This window comes from Odontesthes bonariensis, chromosome 11 (genome assembly GCF_027942865.1).
Source record: "Odontesthes bonariensis isolate fOdoBon6 chromosome 11, fOdoBon6.hap1, whole genome shotgun sequence".
NCBI lineage: Eukaryota > Metazoa > Chordata > Actinopteri > Atheriniformes > Atherinopsidae > Odontesthes > Odontesthes bonariensis.
The window spans coordinates 20,936,000-20,945,302 of NC_134516.1; the positions used below are offsets into that span (position 1 = coordinate 20,936,000).

The window sequence follows — 9,303 nt, forward strand, 5'->3', positions numbered from 1 at the left end:
TATGTTCGCCTTGTTTTTCCCAGTTGTATAGCTTATCAAATGCTAATCTTTCTGCCAACCTAACTGAGTAGCAGAAATCAATGTACTGTGAAAAAACACGATGCGGTTTGAATGGCTGATGGGGTACTACAGCAGATACTGCACCCTAAATATATCATCACTCCAATGGTAAGCAAGATGAAAAAATATTTGTATCTGGTACTAATCGAGACAAGACAAGTGGACTGTCCCATAGTTTTCTGGTAGGTTGGCTTGGATGGATCTTGAGGAGAGCAGGTGATACTTTCAAGAAATCCACAACACCCTTATTCTGATGGAGCTGCTTAAAGGCGGGGTAGGGGATCTTTTTCTGGAACATTTTTTTACATATTGCTTGAAATACTCTTCACACCCCCATTGCAACCAATTAATTAAAAGTTTTGACACAAATATGAAAAGTTTTAGTGGCCTCTAGAACGTACAATCTAGGAAAAAACAGTATCCAATCATTGTGAACGGACCGTTCACAATGATTGGATACTGATGCCGTCTATCAAACTGCAATCTGCTCCTCCCTCCCCCTCCTTCCCCCTGTGCGCGTACCCTGCTCCGTGAACGTCCAGAAGCTTGGCAGGAAGCTAAACTAGAGCCAGCTTGGCTAGCACCTAGCATTATTAAACGTATAGTTAGCATAAACTAAATACTAAATACGGCAACGATCGATGCTTGCTGTCAGAACAGTGCTCGTGCACCTTCGTGCTCGTGCGCGTTCATGTACTCTAGAGGCGTGCCTTCGGGGGAAAAGTGAAGAAAAGGGTTGGGACTTTTTACCTGTGTATTTTCAAAATGCAGCTTCGCTGGACTCAAAATCCAGGATCTCCTACCCTACCTTTAAAACAGGGTAGAATGAACAAGTATTAACTTAACAAAGTTTACCCCGTCTTAGACCTTACAGTTTACATATATTCTCTGAGTGCCCCAAAAGACCAAGATGTTAGGCAGAAGGGGACTGAGATTATCAATAGAAAGGACTTTGCTCCCCATAACACTGCACAGTAAGGTTTGGTTAACAGACAACTGGCATGCAGGTGCTAAGTTTAACTGGATGCCACAGGTTTTCTTTGCAATGCAAGCTGATGTTATTGGGCTAACAGCCTCGAAGGGCAGAAGTGATTTACAGAATAAATTAACTCAATTCACTCATTAGGGAATTATTAGGAAATAGATTGTTATTTGATAAAGCAGTAACGAGCACAGAGTAACAATAATTTGGTTGGAATATAGATGAGATGGATGGTTAAGTCACATCTCTCATGTGGCTGTTGTCATAACTAATGAGGGTCTATTAGAAAAAACAGGACAATATTGAGGTCGACAGAGAAGATAACTTAATCTGATTGGTCACCAGATTCTTGTGTAAGAATTTGGTCTCACTGAATTTATGGAAACTGTCAAACACATCATGTCCATATTTGGGGGCGTCGGTTTATCTGGTTAAGATCTGGTTAAAGGTATTAGAACGACGACTATGTCCTGATTAAATTAGCTTAAGAATAGATCTTTAAACAGGAATGGTAATGTGACAAAGATTACTCTTAATAAGCAGGCATGTTGAGGAGAGTTTGACACTGAGATGATGTTGGAAGAATTTCCTTTAGTTAGTTGGTAGGTACATTATTTAGGAATTCTGTGGTCAACGCCACAGACTGTGGTAATGCATTCCAGCAGCACACTCGAGTATGAATTTGGTTCACCGTCGTGCGCGTGTGTGTTTGTGTGTGAAATATAAACATATATACAGATATAGCATTTTCACTCCATACGCAGGAAGCAGAATCAAAATATTGCTCAGCTATTTAAAGTTGAGGCAGAAAACCATTTAACTAGCATGCAAAGATGCTTTATGTTACGACATTTAGCGCATGATAGATACAGGGCACATCCACAGAGAGGGGAGCTGACCATGGTGATTGCCTCTGCAATGCATATATAAACTCATTTATTTCTCATCCATCCATCTAACCTCTCCTTGAATAGGATTTACTGTGATCCCATTCGGCATGAATTTATTAACATTTTTTTCAGTGTTCTGATAGTTTGATGTCCCTTTAAGAGTTTTCATTCTTGGGATTGTAACAACACCTTCTCACCTTTTGCATGTGATTCTGCTGGTGACCCAAAGCTGTTCTCTACAGCTCCTAAAGTACCCGATTAGGAATGTCCAACATTCCCTTGGTGCTGTGATCAAGCATGTGCTTTGGCAAAATTCAATCCTCACGACAGTGTTTTTATTTTGTTTGTTTTGTTTGTTGCTCTGAGCTTACTTGGACTTTTAGCAACATGCATGGTTTTTAAATTATGCAGAAATAAAACCCAAAAAACTCTGTTTTTACCACTTCAGGCTAAGTTGTAGAATTGTAGTTGTTGTCAGTGTACACGTTACACGTTAAACTGAGCTTTTAAATTTTTTTTTAAAAATGCCTTTGTTTCTGTAAAAAAAGAAAAAGAAAAGCTTCAACACTTGAAAGGACCTTTGACAGTCTGTTTAAATTGGGATGTATTTGTTCAGTTTTAATATATAACATTCTAAAATGCTGCCAATGCTACCATAAATAACAAAAATCCAACAGCATACACATATGATTTGAACAATAAAGCCAATCCTAAAGTTGATATACCGCAAGGCAACCTATTATTTATCTTCCCAGCTTTGTAAATAACACACAAATTGCCCTAAACCAATACGTTATGCTTTCCTTTGTTGTACTCTCACCAAGGTGCCAAGAGGTGGGAACTGTTTCTGATCCAGAGAGCCACATGCTGAAAACTGCCAAGTCACACCCAGCAATAATATTCCACTGTGCTGCCAACGCGCACATACAAACCTATTACAACTGCCGCACAAGCACTTCCACACAGAGACACACTTAATTGTGTCACAAGGTGCTTTTGTCTGTGTCCAAATGCTGCGTCTCTCAGGTGGGAGCAAGCACAGACAACCAGCCGGCGTCATTTCAGAACTCGTTGCTTGTGTTCGCTGCACAGGCTTTCTTCAAGGTGTTTGAAAGCCACAGGGTATTATTTTTAATGACGGTTTATTGAAAATAATCCACAACCTTAATTAAAGGGATCTTTGCAATCTGTAGATTGGGCACCTTTTTTCCTGTTTATGCTGCTGGCTGTTTATGTCATACCTAAGAAGCATATATAACCAAATGCATTTTCAATCTTGCATAAAATTGGTTGGGATGATCATGTAAAGCCTAATAGGTCCAAATGTTGTAGGCTCACCTTGTGTGAAGGGCACCAAGATGACAGAGATAATGGGATAGAATCAAGCAGATACAACAGGAACTACATCCATTGATACAAAATGAGTCACAGCAGTGACAAAAGGTGCAACTTGGATGGATTTGAAAAGACATTTCTTTTGCTATGAACAAACAAGCAAATCACAGTGAAAGCCATCATTTATTTGTGAGCCTCAGGGTTACTCTGGTATACATTGTTGCATTGAAGAAGGACACACTGAACAGTTTTTGTAAAGGATCCGGTGTGCTGTGAAGGTCCATTACAGGATTGCATTTCTCTAAGTGCATGTTTCTTTTTCACTCATCGAAAAAAAGGAAAAAGGGGGAAACTTTTTGTTTGTCACAGGCTGAGAATGTTGATGCTACAAACATTGTCAAGTTACTGTGTCACTTCCTTTTTATAGGAGACCTACTATGAGGAAAAAAACCCACTTATTTATGTGTTTGAGAACAAATATTTTCAGTGTCTGAAGTCGCGGCACACTCAAAAACAATTGGCATTTTGTCTTGGGCCCCATGCTTTCTCATACTGTAATAAAATGCTTCAAGGTTTTTTAAGTACTACAGATCTCAAAAGAGAGGAGGGGCAGATCACTCCACCCTCCAAAATGAGCTCCTTGAATAGAGAGCTGTGAATTAATGGAAGATATAGGAGCTGCTGTCATGTCTCTTTGTGTTATTGTGACCAAAGAGTGTCAGACATTTCATTAAGACCTCAAAAATTGCATCAGCTTGTGAAAAAAACTGTATCATGTCTCCTCTAAAGCTTTGGTGCCAGTTCTGGGGTCTTTGACGACACCACATCTGTGACACCTTATTATCTCCCTTTAAACTCATAAGATTCAGTATTCATGTATAAATCAAGCTTATTCTTTAAAGTAATGTGCTTGTTTAAAGTTTTTGTATGGGAGCTCCTTGTATGTCCTTGGTCAAGTCAGCCTTGATGAATCATGCATTGGATCAAAGTGGAGCTGCCATCCTTGCGTGGGCATAACAGAGTCTGCTGTCGTTTTTCGTTCCACCTGCTGCCCTGCGTCAGCAGCCACAGGTTGGCTACCCTTAGAGTGTCACCACCGCTACTGTCCCCTGCAAGACCAAAGCCCACGGAAGTGGGTTTTATTTAGTCCCTTCTAACGACAAGTCTCTTCTTCACTCCACTGCCCCTGCAGCTGGTACTTGTTGGCACCCATCTGTTAAAGGCACTGTTTATGTGGTTGGTGATCCAGAACTCATTACCATCCCACCGCCCTTTCTACACGAGTGTTCTTCCAGTAATAGGGTGACTCTTAGGCAGTCTGTCTTCAGGTAGAATGTGATCTAGAGGTAAAAACTGACTTAGAAGGGGAAATTATTCAAAAAAAGAGTATGCAACAGATGCTGAAATTTGTTAAAGGAGGGAACAATTAAAATGCCCGACAGAGAAGTGCGAGTTTAATTTTCATGTCCTTGAAAGGTTAAATCTTTTGTTTTTATTGTGAAAAACTCTTTGCCGAGGCAGGTACTGCATTTAGATGACTTATTATTTTAAGACAGTTAAAATGAAAACACTCAAACTTTAAACATTTTACATCTACCATGACTCAAGTGCTTAAAAATTTAAATCCCTCATCAGTATGGGGAAAAAAAGGAAATATGTGTGAAATGCGCTGGTTTTATACTTATTTTACAGCGTTATTATTTTACGTACAGCGTAATAGAGTATGTGTGTGAGTATATTGTTACAATTAGCACCTCCCTCGTTCAGGTACCATAGTCATTACATCACCTTCTTTTGTCTGTTACTTGATGATAATTCACCTGTGAGGTTTATGGTAGAAAGGTATAGCACACCAATGATCGTATCGAGGTGCTGGTCTCTGGAAGCAAAACCATTAAACTTTTAACTGATCATTGATGTACATGTAACTGACTACTGAGGAGACAGAGTGCGACTTTTTATTTCAGGCATGATACTGCCTTCGCCATAGATTCCAATAACTGCTCCTGCCACTTCACTGCAGGAGCAGAACTCCGTGCCATACCCTTCGGTTGTGATAAGGTGGGTAAGGTGCATCTATGCTGGCAGATTGGCATAAACCAGAAATGGCTAATTGACCACTAAGTTATAACTATACCCACATTTTGAAATATCAAATTGCTGTGAAACTTTTTGATGGCACAAACTGAGATTCCTTGCATGTTTCCCTAGGGAATGAAAAAAGTACAAAACTATGCAAAGGCGTACTCCCATCTGTTTGGTGCTTCATACGATCTCTCAAATGCACGCTTATCTGTTATAGCTCTTTGCTGCCACTTTTGGACAGTCTCAAAAATATGTATAGCAATCTAAGGTCCAGGCTACTTTCTCTCGTATTGGTGGTGTTGTTGGTCCTTTCAGCTTTGCACTGCTGCAAATAAAACGGAATTCAGAGTGGACCCGGGGCTGTTTTTAAGACTTAGTATTAAGAATCATTAAGATTATCCAGTGCAGATATTGTTGTTTGTTTTCCATCCGTGATTGTTTGTTCTTTATGAGTCTTTATGATGAAAACAGTTACTGGTCAGCCCCTTCCTACTCAATCTAACTTTGATATCAGCATACACCTTATGTGTTGTGTCGTCTCTAAAGGCTACACACTGGGAACTTTTTGGAGGACTGCACACAGGTTTGTTACGCATACAAAATATTTCTCTTTACCTGAGGTCGATAGGGACATAGATGGAAATGCACATGCTATCATGCATCTCGCTTTAGTTTGTCATGCTGTCACATAGGTTAAAATGTATTAATTGATGATGATTTGCTAACCAGAAACAATCACTCTCACTCACACTATGAAATATTTCTTTCTCTTTCATATTGCTGTGCAAATGTATGTATGATGAACTGAACTCAATGAATTTTAACCATAGATTGTTTAAATCAAAGTACTCCTTGGGTCTGTGCTAGTACTGTGCAAGTTCAAAATATCCTCTTTGCATCTATCATATTTTGCTTTACCAAATCTGAGAACCACAATAAAAAAAAAGGTCCCATAATGCTAAGTCAAGCCTGGTTTTCTCAACTTTGTGAGCAAGTCGACCAATGTGAAACACTGATCTGGTGCTGCACATGTGTCAACAAGAGCACACCATGTTACATTAATGCAATCAATTCAACCTTATTTTCCATAATTATTTATGTTTGTATAGGCCTGCTTGTAATGCACTGCATATTGGTTTAATTTCTGTCTCGGCCCAGTACTGGTGTTGGTCACTTAGACACTATCACTGAAAAAGCTGCAACTTTTTAGTATAAAGACAGTTATGAGATTTTTTTAAATTCAAATGATATACAATCACTGAAGAAAAGGATATTCATATTGATCAGACTGCTTGCATTTATTCACAAAAAAAGTAGCTATGTGGGGTTATATGGTTTTATATTTGAGTATGCAGCAAATCATTAACAGATGAATCATTACTGAAAGGAATCATGAGGCCAATAAAGATTCACATCCTCAGTAAATGTGAAAGTTAATAGGCTTGTCAGTGTCACGACCCCATCATTAAGGCATGAGTGGATTTGACGATATTTACAGTTGTGTGCAATCCATTAAATCAGCGTATTAAAGGAATTTTTCATTTTCTTTATTTTTTTTAAAGCAAAGACAGTTTAACCTTGTACTTTGAGCTGCAACTCAACATGTCTCACATAAAAGTACTCATCAGGGAAAGGCAAATGTTTTTAGATGCTTTAAAGCTCGCTGACAACTTACCATATTTTCTTTGTTTACACTCACCTAACTGTATATCTATACGGTGTTTGTTTAATTAGATCTGATGACAGTAATCAACTCTTAGTGATGGGATTATCGGAAAATTAACAACACCATATTGATTAGCCATGCATACTGTGTTTGATACTGTTGGTTTGCTCATTGGCAGAGCGCCATGCCTCATAGATGTGTTTATTTTCCCATCCTTGTATGAGCACAGTTGGCTTTAATTCAGTGGACTAAGCTCTTTTGTCTTACCGCAAACAAACTTCACCAACTGTTCAGAAATCAACCTATTATTATCCCATCAGGATGTTATTTGCAGACCCAGGTCCCTGGTGTGTACATATACTGCTGTGGCCACTCCACAAAAGGCTCCAGGAGTAAATTACCTCTATAAATACCCTGTGTATATCTTAACAGGTAATATTTATAAATTCTACAACCCAAGCCTTGATAGATGCGCCTTGCTGGCGGATCGATGAATAATGCAAATGAAGTTAATTCTTTCCGACCTGGTGCCAAGCCAAATACACATTTATATGCTTCGCAAGTGAAAGATGTGTGAGATTCCTATTATAGGACGGAAGCAGCCTGTATCTTAATAACGAGGCTGATAGACCTTAGCCTTCTTTCTCTTGAAAGGTACAGTGCACCCTGTGTAACTATGTGGAATTAAATAGCAAAACTGCTTCGTATAAAGAGTTAGACCATGAAATTATAGTAAAACTGGAATGTATCTAATGAAGGCTAGCCGCAAATTCAACATGGCAGACTCACCAGGTGTTGGCAATCGCTCATCAACCACCAGGTGTTGGCAATCGCTCATCAACCATCCAGATCCACATATAAGGCGCTCCTTCCTGGGCTCTACCTTTTCGTCAGCAAGCTGCATGGTTCGCAAGCCAAATCGCAGCCCGGTAAGCAGGCAGCCCGGTAAGCAGGCAGCCCGGTAAGCAGGCAGCCCGGTAAGCAGGCAGCCCGGTAAATATAAAGAGACGCTCTCGCAACCTACATCTAGCCCGACATAGCAGCCGTCGTGCAGCCTCCGAGCCGACTTCTTTGGTTCAAGCCGAACCAGCTGGCTTCTCAGCTCTTCCTAAGGAGCGTTTTCCCTCGCCTACGCCCGCCCGGCCATCGCAGGGTAAGTTATGGTACTCTGTCTCATTGGTTTAATATGTTTTCCCGGTCTCACGCTTGCTTCTCTCGCATAGGCCAGCCGTATGTGCCCGCTCACGCTCATGCCTCGCTTCGTCTTCGCTCCAAGGATCCTGCAGGGGCAACATATCAACTTGGTCTCCCTGGTTGCTTCCCTCTCCCGTGGTCGACCTGCAGGTCGCTCCCTCTTCTGATTTCACGGCTGTGTTCCGCTCGGCCGATCCCCGCCTCTTTCCATCGGCGAGTTTGTAGCTGCATTCGGGGTCCACAGGGACGTTATTGCTCTGTTTATCCCGAGCGCCGAGTCGAGCTGGACTCAAAAGCCGCCTCTGTTCTGTCACAGTCGGGTGTTCGCCTAGACTGGTCCGTCCTGGACACCGAGCTCCTGGTTATGTTGGCTCACGCAACCCATGCTTCTCCTGCCAAGCCGTCGGCCACAGTAGCGCCCTCTGTCCCTACATTCCGTTAAGCCGGCCCCCTCCGCTCCTCCAGCTGATCACCGTACAGATAACAGTCCGGCTGGCTCAGTCGGAAGAGCATGAGACTGATAATCTCAGGGTCGTGGGTTCGAGCCTACGTTGGGCGTAGCAGTTGATAATCAACAGATGTTCGATCCAGCACTTAAAGTCAAAGTCAGCTTGTTACCACCATCACAGCATCCTCAGTGGTGCCTCTTTGAATGATCACAAACCATAATGTCTTGCTAACCAGGACCATTTATTTCTTAGCCTAACGAAATGATGTCGCAGCCCAAAGCCAGCCAAGAACTGACCAAACTGTTTGGGTAAGGCGTTGTTAACACATGATCAGCATGTAAAGATGTTGGTGACGCCATGTTTCATAAAGTGTTGCAGCTCATTTATGATAGACTATTAACTGGTAATGATATTGACTAAATCAGACCAGGAAGTGACCGAAATATCGATATCGATGGAACTGACTATGATGTTGACTCTGATGTGAAATCGTGCGTGTATTAAGTGAGAAATGCAGGCGTATTTTCTCATGCTGTCTGGAAGGCAGAACTTTGCAATTGGAGGACATGTTCTCATTACCTTAAACGGTATTCACATTGCATCTCCCACAAGGGAAGTCAGGGCTGTGCTGTGACACAATAT

At 41.1% G+C, this 9,303-nt stretch overlaps 1 non-coding gene across 1 annotated transcript; it reads left to right on the forward strand.

Moving 5' to 3' along the window:
• Nucleotides 1-8,698: 8,698 nt before the first annotated feature.
• trnai-gau (transfer RNA isoleucine (anticodon GAU)) lies at nucleotides 8,699-8,770 on the forward strand. Its single transcript has one exon. It is a non-coding gene; the product is annotated as a tRNA-Ile (tRNA).
• Nucleotides 8,771-9,303: the final 533 nt, after the last annotated feature.